The 16,434-nt window shown below is 37.9% G+C and overlaps 1 protein-coding gene across 1 annotated transcript in view; it reads left to right on the forward strand.

The window, feature by feature from the left end:
• Positions 1 to 16,434, forward strand: part of RRP36 (ribosomal RNA processing 36) — a 349,049-nt gene that overhangs the window by 156,805 nt on the left and 175,810 nt on the right. The gene's annotated exons all lie outside the window — the stretch shown is intronic.

The raw sequence follows: 16,434 nt of genomic DNA on the forward strand, positions 1-16,434 counted from the left end.
AATATGTTTAAGCACTGCTGAGCAAAGCGCAGCTCCAAGCAAACCCGCTCAGCTACGCTTGAACTTTGAAGAAAAAAAAAAGCAATTAACCATTAGTTACAAGTTAAACAGTACACTTCAGTTTATTAAATAATTGTACGAGGACACTTTATTTATTTTTTAGTGCCGTACTGCACTTTCACAATGCAAAGGGTGTGTTACAGATACTGTAATACACCCCCTACATGACATTCACTTCACATTCTTCATGTAAGTGTCCGAGGACACTTTCTTCATTTTTTTAATTGCCAGATGCTGCAACACACCCCTACATGATATTCACTTCACATTCTTCATTTAAGTGTCCAAGGACAGTTTTTTTATTGTAAAGGGCACTTTGAGAGTGCAGGGGGGGTGTTGCAGATCTGTGAGCACTGTAACACACCCCCTAGCACTGATTCAGTATCCGTGTACACGGCTCCCCCTTAGTAGTGCGCCTTCATTAATATGCAAGGTGCGCTGCTGAGAGGGAGATGCGGACACCATTCAGTCCGTGTAGGAATAACACATATACAGAGTTTATTAAATCCGGGGGCATGTTAATAAATGCAGAGTTTAAATAAAAATCAATATTTGGGAACCCTATACCTCCTTCATCCCAGCTGGTGTGCCAGAGAAGATAAATTCTTGTTTTTTGGGGGGGATACCAAAGGAAGTTCAGTAATAAGTTATTAATTTTCTGTTTAATTTTGACAGGTGGGGGAATTATTAGAGCTTGGCCAATGAATAAGATTTTGATTAAAGTTGGTCTGTCTTCAGATGTGAAGAAGAGTCTCTTCCAGCTATGTATTAGACTAGTAATTGAGTTTATAAGTTGTTTGTAATTAGATGTGAGTGACTTCTTTTACAATTCGATTCAATAATGATACCTAGATATTTAATATGCATGCCCTCCCAGTTTGTCTGTTTTTGATCCAAGTTTCATAGTAACATTTTTATTCACTAGAAGTGCCTGAGTTTTGTTGTGATTGAAGTTTAGACCAGAGATGTTTGCAAAGAGGTTTAGATTATGTAATAGGTGATGTATTGAATTTTCAATATCATTAGAAGTTGCTAGTAGGTCATCAGCAAACAGTTGCATCTTGGGGGATAATTTGTCTTACAGTTTATATCCTTTAACACTGTCATTATTTCTAATATAATTTGCAAGAGGCTCAATAGCCAGGGCAAAGAGTAATGGGGAGAGGGGGCACCCCTGTTTAGTACCTTTTAATATTTCGAAGGAGCTAAATAGATAAGATCAGTCTTTACATAGGCTATGGACTTTTCATATAGTTTTTTTTATGAATCCTATAACGTTTGGGGAGAAATCATATTTTTGCAGAGCTTTAAACAGATATGGCCAACTTAGGGAGTCAAAAGCTTATTCTATGCCAAGGCTTAAAATAGAAAGCTCATTTTTTTTCTTGTTTGCTAAGTCTGTTAAGGACAGTAATCTAATTACATAGTTTTGTACCTTTCTGTTTTTGATAAACCCAGTTTTGTCTTTATGAATTAATATTGAAAGAATATTATTTAATCTATCTGCTAAGATAGACATGAGTATCTTGTAGTCATGCTGTGCAAAGGTTGGGCACTTTATTTGTTTTAAGATGGCAGATATGGTAGAATATTTCCACGAGGGAGGGATGTTTCTGTAGTTTTAACTTCTTGAAATGCACTGAGTAAGATTTTCACGATGTTATCAGGTAAGAGCTTTTGAAATTCCAGAATTAGACCATCCAGCCCTGGTGCCTTTTTTGTCTTAAGATATTTTATTTGTTCCTTTAACTCTTTTTAAAGGAAAAGGGTTTATCAGTTATTAATATTGTGTTTGGATAGCTTCTTTTGAATATTATTAGCAAGAAAGTTGTGTATACTTTTGTTATCACTTGTAGATGAGTTATTATTATTAATATTCTTGTAATGGTTTTTAAAACATAAGATATTTTTTAGACCTGCAACTTTGATAGTCTGGTTATTTCTAGTGTATATTATTTCTTTTATATAACCTTTCTTATTTAAATATTTAAATCTAATCACAATCCTGTACATACTCTTGGGATTAATGGAGTAGGACTGTAATCTGATTTTTTCCAGGTTTATTGTTATTTTGTGTTGCATGATATCCTGATATTCCTTGTTCAGTTTACATATGTAACCTGATACAGATTTGTCATTTGATGTAAGTTTTAGTTCTTCAATTTTGTTTTGTATGTTTACCATTTTTGTATCATATTCTTTCCTTTTATTTATATACCAACTTTTGACTTTACCATGTAAGACTACCTTTAAAGTGTCCCATAGGATATCTGAAACCTCTCCATTATTATTGGCATCAAGGTAAAGCTTTATTTCATCTAGAAACCATTCTTTAAATCCTAGTACTGTTACTAGATAAACAGGTAGTCTTTGGTAGAAGATTAAGGAGTCAGTATTAAGTGTTACATTGAAGGTGATAGCATTGTGGTCAGAAATAGGGCATGATGTCAGCATTACATTATCCGTTTTGGCCAGTAAAGAACTGGTTACAAAGACTTTGTGTATGTGTGCCAAATCTGTAGGAGTAGTGAGAATACTTCAAGGAGGATATTTTTATACTGTCACTGTCAATTCGGTTTCTGTATTTTATGTAGTTGTTCAGGTGCTTGGCAACAGGGGACATCTTGAAGGGCTTAGAGCTTGTGGTATCAATGGAGGTCAGGCTACAATTAAAATCACTCGCTAATAGTAACTCACATTTAGACTTTAATGTTATGGTGTCTAAATGTTTTTTCACAGTTTGTCACAATACCCGGTATCCAGTAGGTGTTAAAGTGTACATCTTTTTATCTAATTTTAGTATGACTAAAGCAAACATACCAGCATTGCTTGAGTACAAGTCCACTATTTTTGGAATTCTCATTGATTTTCTGTGTAAAATTAGGACAACTCTTCTTTTTTGGTTGTAGTTTGAACTTACCAAAATCTTATAATCTTTGAGGGTTAATCTGTTTAAATTTTCTGTTACTAAGTGGGATTCCTGAATGAATGCAACATCTGTTTTATGTAGTATTAAATATTTGTTGACACTACTCCTTTTCATGGGGTTGTTCAACCCATTGACATCAATAGATATAATATTCAATGTTATCATTTGATGGCGACTGCTAGTATACGTAAAACTGAAAAGTGCTTTCCTTGATGCTTTTTGACAAATACATTTTTTAAAACTGTTATGGACAATATAAAAACTCTAAATTTGAAAATAAAACTGCATTTTAATAACCTTCTGCATGGATATACTACATCCAGGCTTACTAGCTCTCTCATAGAAGCCACAAACTAACTCTTTCAGGACATCTAGTGGGATTTCCTAGCTACTGCAGGTTAATAGCAAGCAGAACTGCATGTACATTAAAAACATACAAAAGGAAAAATTCAATTTAATATACTATGTATGCATGAACTAAGAACACGAAGCTGTGTACAATTTCTTAAAATTCTTTTTATCTAAACAAACTAAGATAAAGTGATTAATCTTAAGTGTTTTTTTGCTATGAGTAAATACAGGACTGTAATGTTAAAGCACACAGGAAGAAGGATGCATTTAAAACTGTCACTGTAATAAGCATTTTTGCAATTCTTATTTAAATATAAATGTAATTCAGATTAAATAAATCACTATTTACAGTAAAACATATACTTAAGACTTTTTAGGTAAAGACAAAATAATTGAGAAATGTATGAAAACACAGTTCAATCATTCTTGAATCTGACTGGCTGTTGGTTCATTGAAGAGAAACAGGTTCAGACGTCACACCTACTTCTTGGAAGACAGCACAGATTGTTTCTCACGTGTCTGTGAGCTAACTGAAGCCTTTAGAAGCTTGAGCTTCTCACAAAAGTTGTCAAAAATCCATCAAAAAAGTAAGTAGGTGGGAATTTTCTAGTGAAGTGAAGCTTTTAAGCATAACTTGTAAAATTCTTCTTCTTTCGGCTTTTCCTGGTTAGGGGTCGCCACAGCGGATCACCTGCCCGCTCATGATTGGCAATAGAGTTTTTATAGTGTCAAGTTGCCAGCCCGGTGCCCAACTTGTAAAATGATGAATATTTAAAATAAAGGCTCCAAATTGCCAACCATACACAGCTGTAAGATATATTAGCTAAATGGAGCACATTGCAGATGTTCAGTTAAGTAGTAAATGTGTATATATAATAATAAAATGTTACCACTTTCTCTTAATTACTTCACAGTAAACATTTCTCTCTCATGCAGTGATTAAATACTACGACACTAGTACTAAAACAGAAAGGGAAGGCACATAAATGAAGAAATAAGTATAGGATGTAAAAGAAATGTATATAAATACATGAAATGAGTAAGTGATTTTATGCCATTACACTAGTGCTATGCTATGTATATAAAGAGTTAAAAGTATAAAATAGTAATTTGCAGTTGGATAAGATTTTGATTTACTTGAATTTTGAGTAATATATATTATCTATAAAGTCAACATTGTTGTGGGAAAGATCATCTTCTTCTTTCGGCTTTTCCTGGTTGGGGGTCGCCACAGTGGAACACTTGTCTGCTCATGATTGGCAGTAGAGTTGTACAGTGTCGAGTTGCCAGCCTGGCACCCAACCTTCCATGGAAGGTGCACACATGCACGCACTTGTGCATAGGACAATTTAGAGTGTTAATCCACCTACAGCATGTCTTTGGGATGTGGGAAGAAACCAGAGCACCTGGAGGAAACCCACGCAACCGCAGGGATGACTTGCAGACTCCACACAGAAGGCACCCCAGCTGAGGATCGAACCGGAGAACTTCTTGCTGTGAGGTGACAATGCTAACTGCTGCAACACCGTGGCCACCCTGTTGTGGGAAAGATAATAGGAGAAAGAAAAGTTGCATTACCTAACAGAAGAGAATAAAGTTACATTACCTTCTGTGCATGATTCCACATTATTTAGAAGGGAGAAAAAAACTTGCATGGAATGTGAAGTTATGTATAATCATTTGTCTTTGGGTTTCTTTTTTTTCTTTCATAGTCCACTCATTTTTTGAAGCTTGTCTTTACGTTCATTGAAGAATCCATGAGTTCAGGTTGGCTTAAAAGGTTCTTTTTTGGAGGAATGTGGATGCTTCTTTGAGAGAGTCAAGAGTTTTCTTTCCTTCTGACAGGGATAGTCTTATTCTTGGTGGGAATATGAGTTGTGCTTTGATTCCTTCCTTTTTTAATAATTTTATTAGAGGGACACATGCTCTTCTTTTGGGCATTACAAGGGGTGAAACGTTGTTGTCAAACCTGATAGTTTGATCACCAGTTTTTAATGGAGCAAGGGATCAGGCAGTTCTTAAAACAAGGTCTTTGTCTCGAGTGGAGATAAATCTTATAATAATAGATCTTGGACGGCTGTTTTTTACTGGCTACAGAAAAATCGACTGCCAATCATTAGCGGGCTGGAGTTACGCTGTGGCGACCCCTAACTGGGAAAAGCTAAAAAGACAAACGACAACAACAGAAGTTGTAGTTAAAGACCTGTGTGCCCTTTCTGTCCTGAAGGATAGTGCTTCAGGGAGGTTTAGGATTTGAAGTATCCAAGAAGTCAGGAAATTTAATTGTATTGTCCCGCTCCAAATGCTGTGGGATGCCGTAGAGATTCTTATGTTGTTTCTCCTGGTTATGTTCTCAATGTCATCTGTCTTTTCAATGGGTCTGGTGTTTTCTTGAAGAAGAATGTCTGTTTTTCTCTCTTTCTGTTAACCTGTAGTCTGTATCTGTTACAGAATCTTCAAAAGCAGCAATCTGGGCAGTTTGTTGTTTAAGGACTTCATCTAATAAGGTTATTTGTTTGGTTGAGCCTTCTTTTATATTGTCCACTTTTAAGTTTAATTGGTCTATTTTACCCACCAAGTCTTGAACTGTAGAAAGGATTGCCTGTATTTCTTTCTTCATTGGAGTTTCTTGCTGAGAAAATTTGGAGCTGCTCATCTTTCTTTTGAATGTGGTTTCAATGTCCCTTCTGTTTGAAAGTTTGACAGGAAAATATGAAAATTTTAGCTTACAAATTATACCATCTTCCAGCTTATGACTTCCAGAATCTGATTTTAGTAGTTTCAGGTCTTTGTTGGTGAAATTGAATAAAAAATCCTGTCAGGAAAAAATGAAGACTGCAGAGCTCAAGAACTCTGCTGCTTTCAGCTTGCCATCCAAGCCACACCCCCACACCTCTTCTTTCTTTTTTTTCAAAAACTTTTTTATTTTGTTTTCACTGTACTCAGCTCTCATTAGACCCATTATAGAGTACAATGCCCTGTTTGATATGTACCTCACAAGACATCTGCAACAGCTGGAAAGGCCGCAGAAATACCTCACTAAATGAATCACAGGCCTAAAGCAGATGCTCTATGCTGACCGTCTAAAAAAACTCCAGCTATACTCCATGGCATATCGTCTACTCAGAGGCGATCTTTGCTTAATATACAAGGCCATGTCAAACCCTGAGCTGTTGGACATGCTCCACTTATAGAAATCCCAGTCTCTCAGAGCCACATGCTCCAGGGATCTAAACCTTGTCATCACAATGAACAAAACATGCTGGAGGGATAGGTTCCTGACCCAGAGACTCCCATACTCTGGAATAGACTGCCTATACATGTCAAGCAGAGCGCCTCCTTGGCCCTCTTCAAAAGGAACTTTGATGATTGGATGGGAGATAGGAAAGTCAACCTGGGTATCACGTCAGTCACCCTGCTAGACAGGAGTCCAGGAAAGTAAATATTGTGGGAAGAAATCTCCAGGGAATTGTTATGGCTAGGCTTGTATAGGCCCTAGGGCCGATAGCCTAGTACCAACCTATGAACCTATTATAAACATACGCAAATGTACATATAACAAATACAGTAAAACAATAACAAAACTATTTACAATACTTACATTCATCCATGATAACTTCTCATGGACAAAATGATTGTTTATCAGTATTTGTTCAAAAGGTTTTCCAAATTTTGCCATGCTATTTTTTTTATGAGTAATGTTATGAGTTCTGTAACAAATGGTTTGCAGTTCTTTTTCACAAACAACTTTTGCTAAATTAATAAAATCTTTAAACATCAAATCTTGTTTACTTTTCCAGTTCAAAGTAATAACTTTTCTGGCAATTGCAAGAATTGACCCGAGTAACTGAATCTGAGATTTAGGTATTACATTAGGTATAGGAACATTGAATAGGATTAGTGAGTTAGAAATATGACAGTTATCAGACCATAATGCATTTACAAAATATCTGAAGTCTTTCCAGTATAGAACAACATGTCTACAATCAATGAACATGTGAACCCAGTTGACCTCTAGTAATTCATCACAGTTCCAACATTTATTTTCACTGTTTTTGAGTATAAGACTTGTTTTATGTGGAGTATAAAAACTCCTATTCATAAATTTCCATGTATACAATCTCCAGAATAATGATGGAGGTACCATATGTAGAATTCACTAACATGTTTTTTGATTCATCAGATATTTGTTTTCCTTTTAATCTTTACATAGTAATTCCAAAAATCTGAGTCAAACGTCTCCTCTTAGTATCTTATAGATAGGTGAGATAGTTAATTTTTTGATTATCTGGCTTTTCAAGACACCTAATAAAAAGCTGAATCAAACTAGGTCTAGATTAAATCTCTAGGTTGATTGATACTCATTTTGTTTTTTATAAACTGCCATAATGAGTGTATAAACAACCAACTGTCTTGACTATTATCAAAACTACATAAGAGAGTTTAGTGGTTTAATACTCTTATTTTCAATAAACTGATGCCAGAATATCAAGTTATTTTCCTTTAATTTATGCATCGCATTGATCTTGAAAGAATCTAGGCAATCAGGGGAGTATGCTATAGGAAATTTAATGTTGTAATTGCAATCAAATATATTTTAAAGTTATTAAATATTTGACTAATGCCATAAGAAAAATGATCAAACTTCTTATTAAATAAACAAAATTCACGTAAAAGCCAATGAACTCTACTTATTCCATATTGTTCCTTAAATTGATTTTCTATAGTTCTGACATCAGTTGTATGAATCTCCTGTATTGTTTTCCAGCCAGATATATATGTAGTTGTGATCCAATGTAATATTACATTAATTATAACTGATTTGGAATAAAGATCTAAGCTAGGGAATGCTATCCCATTACTGTTCCAAGCTCTAATGTGCCAGTTATATACAATCCTAGGTTTTTAAGGGGAACCATAAAAATTTAAGTAGCATGGAATCTAATTTTTTAAATAAGTTTTTGTGAGGGGGTAGTATCAATTATTGTATATAAAACCAAAATTTAGGTCAAATTATCATTTTAATCAGAGAGCCTATCCTCCATTGTGAAGAACATTTTATTCCATCTTTTGATTAGTTCACTAATGGTGGTTATTAAATTATTGTAGTTTATTTTAACAGACTCTTTCCATGTACTCTTTATACTGACACACAGATATTCTAAAACCTCATTCTCCCAATTAAGCAGGCTATTCTCTCAAGTTTTTGTTGATCATTTTCTTAATTAGTAATGTTTTGGATTTATTATGATTAAATTTAAGCCCTGAAATTCTTTCAAACGTGCTTAAGGTATTTATAACATCATGTAAAGAATCATCAATGTCACTCAATGTTAACATATCATCAGCAAATAATTGTATCTTAGGGCAGTAGTCCTTATTAATTTGAAAACCTTTTATATTTTGCTTGTTTCTGATATATGTAGCAAAAGCTTCCATTGAAAGAGCAAACAATGATGACAAAGGACAATCTTGTCTAGCTCCCTTGAGGATTTCTAGTGATTAGGATAGACATGATCCGATTTTCACGTAAGCTTGTGCCTCACTATAAATTTTCATTAGTAAGTTGACAATATCTGAGGAGAATTCAAAACCAGTTAGAATTCTTTGTAGATAACACCATCTAATAGAATCAAAACCCTCTTCTATGTCTAGGCTGATAATAGTTTTTTGTATTTGCATGCTATGTCTATTAATGATAGTAAATTAATAATGTTATCCTGCACTTTTCTATGAAGAATGAAACCTGTCTGATTATTATGTATTAGATTAGGTTTTATTTTCTTTATCCTGTTAGCTAATATTGTCACAAAAATTTTTATAATCAGTGTTTAGTAACGAAATTGGCCTGTATGAATCACAAGATTTGGGGTCCTTACCTTGTTTTAATATGGGGGAGATAATTGAGTATTTCCACGATGGGGGTGTTATACATTTTTGCTTAACCATTGTAAAGGCACTCATCATTTTCTTTATTATATATTCAGGAAAAATCTTATATAGTTCAGGAATTAAAAAAATTGTGCTCTTTCACTTCTGTTAGTGTTATTTGTTTATTTAATATATTAACCTGATATTGTTAATCCTCGTTCATTCCTTACGCCTGGGTTATCGGTTCCGACCTCGGAACTGAGACGGCCATCTTCCAGGCTCGCGACAGCCACAAACTCTCGAACTAAACTCTTACCCACAATTCCCCTCTCCCTGTTACTTCAGATTTCGTTTGCCACGTTGCCATTCAGTCGTGTCAAGCCACTTCTTTTGAGCTAAATAAAACTTTCTTTGATAATACCTAATCGTATTACAGGTCTTCTCAGTTCAAATCTTGTTAAATAGTTATTTCTTACCCTATCGCATCTAGGGGGACTTTGGTGGAAAGGAAAAATAAACTGATCTTAAAGGGACTACTTAAATCTTCCTTTTCAGAGGCTATTTCTGGGTCAGAGGCTTCAACCCCTCCTAGTTCCCATAAGAAAAGAGATGAACACAAGAAGGCCAAGTCTCTTCTGTTGTCTCCTGCTGGGGACCACCAGGAACAGAGACCTAAGAAGTCCACACTTTCTAGTTCAGATTTGACTTTCTCGGCCCTGAGGCTTTCGGTGCCTAGATCTTTTGCATCGAAGCCTTCAGCTCCATCCGCTACTTCAGCACCTAGTACTGTGCACTACACCTCATCGGAACCGAGGGGCCCCTCGGTTCAGATTTCCTTACCGGCAGGCCAGATAAAATCTTGTCCCTTCCAGATAGTGATCCTCACTGGTCCAAAGGTCTTCCTGCAGATGCCATGGTGGTGGCGGCTACAACAAAAAAGGATCTGGCAGAAGAAAGCCAGACTGTCCACCAGCCCAACAGTGTGTCCCGGGCGCTAGACAGATTAGGGAAGCGTACTTTTACATCAGCAACCTTTGCAGTCAGGTCCCTGAATTTATATGGCACATTTTACCAGGCTTCAAAGAGACTTAATTTCTGAGCTCTCTGAAACTTTGGCCGGTGCTGTGTCTGATGAGGTCTGGGACAAAGTGGCCTCACAGCCACCCTTGAATTGATCTCTAACTCCTCCATGCATCTGATTTCTCATGCATCAGAAGGAGCAGCTAGAGCAGTGGGTGCAGGCATTGTCCTGAGGCGGCATTCCTGGATGCGATTGTGTGATTTCGCGGAACCCTTCAAGGCTTCCTTTCTGAATGCTCCCATTGAAGCCTCTTCATTATTTGGACCCAAGGTAAAGGACACACTGGCTAGATGTGAACAGGACTGTAAGACCCTTTCTGCCGTGGGTGTCCGTTATTCTTCCACTCAACGGGCTTTCTCCAGAAACCAGAAGAGTGGGAAGATGTGGCACAAAAAGTCTCAAAGTTCTTTCCATGACACAGGAGCTGAGTTTTCCCCTAGAGGCAGAGGGGGAAACTCATATGGAAGGCGCCCAGGGATTCTTTCTCTGGCCAGCCCTACCAGCGCTCCTGAAGAGCGGCCCAACTGCTTTCCTCTGGAAGTGGTTGGAGGTAGTTTCTCTTTGTACCCTTCTGCCTGGCTAACCATTACCACTGATTCTTGGATACGAGAGATAATAAACAGAGGTTATCATATTCCCTTCAATCTTTGTCCCGCCCCCCCCCTAAAAAACTTACCCGATGTTCCACCCAGTCAGAGGGAAGAAGCAGCATTAGAGATTTCAAAGCTGTTAAGAAAAAGAGTCATCCAACTAGTCCCACCTGACCAGATAGGATCCGGATTCTACTCAAGATTTATTTTTGGTGCCAAAAAAGACCGGGGACCGGAGAACGAGTTTGGATTTCAAACAAATTTCAAACAAATTCGTAGAGGTACAGAAATTCCGGATTGTCACAATACAGTCTATCCTCCCACTCTTGGAGGCAGGCAATTAGATGTGCTCTATAGATCTTCAAGATGCGTACTACCACATAAAAATGAACAGACCATCGAGAAGATTCCTTCACTTCCGTGCGGGAGCCAGTCATTACCAGTTCTAAGTACTGCCCTTCGGATTCTCTACAATCCCCAGAGTGTTCAGGCAGTTGTCACAGCTCACCTGCGACTGCAAGAATTCCAGGTGTTTCCATACCTAGACGACCGGCTTATCACCGCCCCCACCAGACATCTATTGGAAAAAGCCTTGGCATACTCCCTTCACACCACAGAAAGGCTAGGTGTAACTATAAACTGGCAAAAATCCAACCTATCCCCATCCCAACCCATAGAATTCATTGGTAGAATTCATTGGGGTCCTGTTGGATACAAAGAACTGCATGGCATTGATTCCAGAGCACAAAATTGTAAGGATAAAACAACAACTCATACCCATCCTCTCAAGGGAAAGATCCACAGCACTTTCTGTCCTCCAGCTGTTGGGTTTCATAGCAGCTTCCATCACCATTGTCCCCCTTGCAAGATTCCACATGAGGCTTTTTCAATGGTTACTAATCACCCAGTGATACCCTTTTCAGTTTCCTCTATCATCCCAGATTCGGGTGACTCAGAGATGCAAACAAGATTTAATTTGGTGGATGTCGCAGAACCCGTCACAATGGTCTCGCCCCTTCACACCCCAACAGCCCAAAGCCACAGTGACCACTGACGCCTCCCTGGTGGGGCTTTTTCAGGGGAAGACGGTCCAAGGCATGTGGTCGGAACTAGAGGTCCATCTGCATATAAATGTCCTAGACCTGAGGGCGGTGCGTCTAGTGTTGCAAGCATTCCATCCCCTTATTCCATCAGGGACTATTGCAATGCAATTGGACAACATGGCTGTAGTCTGGTACATCAGTAAACAAGGCGGAACCAAATCCTGCCCACTTTGTCGAGAGGCCCTGAGGATATGGCAGTGGGCGATGGCTACCAACGGCTTTCTGATAGCAGCACACATTCCCAGGAGTTCCAGTGTGATAGAAGACAGATTGAGCAGGTGCATTCTGCAACCACACGAGTGGTCTCTGAATCCTCTTATAGTGGTGGAGATTTTCAGCCACTGGGGTCTCCCTTGCTACGACCTCTTTGAATCCCCAAGCAACTACAAATGCAGAAATTACTTCGCTCTGATTCCCCCATGGAGACAGTCACCCAGGGGCACTCTAGTCCATGATTGGCCCTCAGGTCTGCTTTATGCCTTTCCCCCTCTTCCTCTCATTCCCCAGTTCCTGAAGAAAGCCCGCCGGTTGAAGAGCAAGATAATCCTCATACCGCCATATTGGCCTCATCAAAATTGGTTCCCCTTCCTAGGGCCTCATCTGCTAGATCAACCATGGATTCTCAATCCAACTCTGGACTTGATCTCCCATCCGCAGAACCTGATTCACCCCAACTTGAACAACCTGAAGCTCACAGCTTGGCTCCTCCACCTCCGGTGATTGCCAGGCAGACTGATCTTTCTTTCCCAGTATGTGACATTATTATTGCATCTCAGAAGTCTTCCACTAGAACTACTTATCTCAGCAAGTGGAAAAGGTTTACCATTTGGCTGAAGGAAAGACGGATAGACCCTTTTTCAGCACCAGTGCTAGTAGTACTGGAATACCTGTCAAGTTTATTCCAATCTGGCCTATCTACTTCTACCATTCGAGTTCATTTGGCTGCAATTTCTAATTTTCACAGTGGTGTTCTTGACTCTTCCCTTATGTCACACAAATTATGCAAGACATTTCTAAAAGGCATAAATCATTTGAAACCCCCTTTTAGAGAACCTATCCAGCCATGGGACCTGTCATTAGTCCTTCAAGCTTTGACAACTTCTCCTTTTGAACCAGCTTCTTTATGCAACCTCCAGTTTCTTTCATGGAAAACTTTGTTCTTGGTCGGCATTACTTCTGCCAGACGTATCTTTGAACTTCAAGCTCTATGCATCAAACAGCCTTACTTGATCTTTCATAAAGATAGTGTCATTGAGAACTAATCCTTCCTTTCTGCAAAAAGTGATTTCTGAAATGTCCATTAACCAAACCATTGAATTGCCAATTTTCTTCTCAATCATTCTAACAGAGGGGAGTATTGTCTACATACCCTAAACATTCACAGGCAAATTTGTTTCTATCTGGACAGAACTAAGGCTTCTTGCAAATCAGATCAGCTATTTCTGGCCTATTCTGGGCCTAGACTTGGATGTGCTGTTTCTAAGGTCACATTGGCTAAATGGTTAAAATACTGCGTAACATTTATTCACAAAACTCACCATATCCCTCTGACTACAGCCGTAAGGGCTCATTCCACTAGATTGGTAGCAACCTCTGCTGCCTTCCATGCTAGAGCTTCTTTACCTGACATTTGTGCAGTTGCGACTTGGGCTAGACCTCATACCTTCATGAACCATTACAAATGGATTTGGCCTCCAGAGGAAGAGAATCCTTTGGTTCAGTGGTGCTCAGGAATGTCGTTCCATGAGAGCCACCCAGGAATAAAGGTATCTGGGGACTCTGTCCCAGGCATAAGGAATGAACGAGGATTAACAATATCAGATAAAGAAGTTATGTCTTACCATACCATTCCATCTGTATTGTTGATCCTCGTTCAGTCATTACGACCCACCCTCCTTCCCCCTCCTGAGGCTTATAGTGGATCTCATTGTCCGGTTCTGTTAGGTCCTTTGACCAGAGGTAGCCTCTACTTTCTTTGACTTGCAAACTCCATCTGAGGTAACAGGGAGAGGGGAATTGTGGGTAAGAGTTTAGCTCGAGAGTTTGTGGCTGTCGCGAGCTTGGAAGATGGCCAGCTCGGTTCCGAGGTCGGAACCGATAACCCAGGCATAATGACTGAATGAGGATCAACAATACAGATGGAACATTATGGTAAGACATAACTTCTTTTTTTGTTGCATTGACACCTTAGTAGTTATATTTTCTTGAATAAAAGTATTTATTACATTATCTGTCTTCAAAAGTGGTGTGTTATTATTTATATCTTTATAGTAGTTTTGAACACTTCTAATATTCCCATTAAGTTAGATGTACTGTTAACTGAAGCATCACTTTTATATTTAATCTCATTAATAAGATAAGGTTAATAACCCCACCAGAAAAAAATGCACTTTGGTATTAAGTCAAATTATACTATTACTGAAGTATTAGAAGACATACATCATTTGTAGTTATTTAAAAGGGACAAGTATGTAAAGTACTTATCTTGGGGAAAAGACAGAAAAGGAACATTGGTAACAAAAAAGAATAGGAAGAAAGAAAAGAGAGACAGAGAGAGAGAATGTTATTTAATTACTTAGTACTATATGTAATTAGAAGAAGTAGCTATAGAAAAGAAAAGAGAAAGTTAATAATAAAAATGATTCACGTTACCTTACAGCATAGAGACTTTCCAGAATCAAATATATTATGATTCATAAAACAAGGCATTTAAAATTAGAAGGAATTTATTTATTTGTCCTTTAGTTTCTTAGTTTTGTTTGCTCCTTCCTTCACAGACCATCCATTTTTGTTGCCTGTCTCTTCAAACTCTGGAATGACAATTCTATTTCTTCTATGTCCGACAGTATTTTCTTCTTTTGGATAAATTCTACTGCCTCTTGTAGGGAATCAAAGATCTTCACTCCTGGCAAGGTGATTCTTATTCTTGCAGGAAAATAATTTGAGCTTTAATATTGGCTTTTTTCAAGGACTTAATTAGAGGAACACACTCCTTTCTTCTGGATATGACTGTAGAGGTGTAGTCATTGTCAAAACGAATAACTTTTTTCACCCATCTTGATAGGGGAATTATTCCAAGCTGATTTCAGCACCAAGTCCTTGTCTTGCGAGGAAAGAAATCTAACTATTATAGACCTGGGGTTAGATGAACTCAGAGATGAAGCTGGATTTGCCAGGGACTGATGAGTCCTCTCAATTCCAAGAGAGAGTGATTCAAGCATGTTTAGTGCTGATGAAAACCACTTATTGAGGAACTGAATCATGTTAGCACCCTCTTCTTTCTCTGGAATTCCATATATTCTTATGTTATTCCTCCTTGACCTACTTTCAAGTTTTTCCAGTTTCTCAATCAGCTCGGTGTTTTGTTTCAGAAGAAATTCATTGTGATGTTCATTTTCTGTCACTCTAGTATCCGGGTCAGTTACTGTTTCCTCAAAGGCAAGAATCTGTTCAGATTGTTTTTTTTACTATTCCATTTAGAAGTTCCAGTTGTTTACTGCATTCTTGTTCGATAATATCCATTTTGTTTTTGAATTTGTCCATTTTTAGTGACAGTTCTTGGATGTTTGTTATTATACGATGTAGTTCTTTCTTCACTGCACTCTCCTGGTGTGGGTTCTTCACGTTGCTCATGTTTTTAGTGACAGTTCTTGGATGTTTGTTATTATAAGATGTAGTTCTTTCTTCACTGCACTCTCCTGGTGTGGGTTCTTCGAGTCGCTCGTCTTGAGATCTCCAGTAGAAAACTTCTTGATAAGAATAATTAAAAAATTCTCTTGACTGTGTATTAATTTTTAGAAAATAATAGTCTATATTAATCTAACTTTTAGTCATACTTTTAGTTAGATTTTTCTAAAAATTAAAGTATATTTCCTGTCAGGATATTAAAATCTAGTCAGAGCTATAGATTTCTGCTGCTATCAGACTGGCATCTTGGCCACTCCCCCACCCACCTGATGTCTAATAAGTGTTCAGCTACTCAATTTTAAAATGCCTGCTGGTTTTCCCCACATAGAAAATGGGGCATTGCTGACATTTTGGGGCCACTCCCCACCCATTCTTTCTTCATACTTGCTCACTATACGTACTTTTCATACCTGCAGTTGTAAGGTGCCAGTATAAACCCACTGTCATACTTGACAGAGAGAGAAAATGGGGATCTTTTGCCACTTGTTGTATGGCCAAAAACTTACACCTGTGTTCACTAAACTCTTTTATATGTCTACTCAAAGCATTAGTCAACCCTACTATGCCTGATGTCTAATAAGTGTTCAGCAACTCTATTTTTAAAGTGCCTGCTGGTTTTCCCCACGTAGAATATGGGGCATTGCTGACATTTTGCTACATATACTACAGTGGGGCTACAACAGTTGAAGTGCCCATTAATAAATATGGAAGTGTTGTTTAACTTAAACTGGTCACCAATTTCCAATATATGAGGGCAAAAAG

This window comes from Protopterus annectens, chromosome 1.part0 (assembly GCF_019279795.1).
Source record: "Protopterus annectens isolate FY-2018-M chromosome 1.part0, PAN1.0, whole genome shotgun sequence".
NCBI classification, from domain to species: Eukaryota; Metazoa; Chordata; order Ceratodontiformes; family Protopteridae; genus Protopterus; species Protopterus annectens.